An 838-nucleotide genomic window follows, 5' to 3' on the forward strand; every position below is an offset into this window, starting at 1 on the left:
CCCCCCAAAAAAAATCACCACTGCACATTATCAAACTTTTCAAAGACAAAGAAAAAATCCTGAAGGCAGCTAAGGAAACCAAATAGTTACCTACAAAGGAAAATTAATAAGACTAAGCTCTGGTTTCTCAGCACAAACAATGCAGGCAAGAAGACAATAGGATGCCATATACACAACACTAAAAGAAAAAATTGCAAACCAAGAATCATATACTCAACAAAGTCTTCAAATATGATGGCAAAATTAAGACAAAAATATTAGAAAATGAAAAGAATTTGTGAAAACCCAGACCAGCTTTACAAAAAATACTGAAGGGATTTCTTTGGACAGAGAACTGACAACTGTAGACAGACAACAACTTGACAACTTGAGACTAACATATATGACAATATTACCCAGGATTCAACCCAATTACAGTATTCAAAGTAAAACATACCTACAAGACTGAAAACAGGGAACTAGAAATACCAGTTTGCAACAACTACAACAAAAACATAAAGTAAAAAGAGCAAATATTGTCGTTACAGAAATTATAAGTGAAGAGGAAATCAAGTAGATTTCAAGAATAAATAAATAAATAAAAATAAACTTAACTGTAACATTAGAACTAGATCAAGCCTTACTCCTAGCCCTAGCCCAACCAAACCATGATCTAAACTAGCCCTGGTCCTAACCATAATCTTTACATTAAATGAAGTCCTAGGCCTAGCCTAAACCTAGCCATAGTCTTAACCCTAACTCCTTACTCCTTCCCCACCTCAAAAAAAAAAAGAAAGAAAACAAGCAATAAATGATCTTACTTTTAAAGTCTAACATAAGAGAGGGCTATTTCATGCTA

Source organism: Chrysochloris asiatica, unplaced genomic scaffold (genome assembly GCF_000296735.1).
Source record: "Chrysochloris asiatica unplaced genomic scaffold, ChrAsi1.0 scaffold00165, whole genome shotgun sequence".
In the NCBI taxonomy this organism is placed as follows: Eukaryota; Metazoa; Chordata; class Mammalia; order Afrosoricida; family Chrysochloridae; genus Chrysochloris; species Chrysochloris asiatica.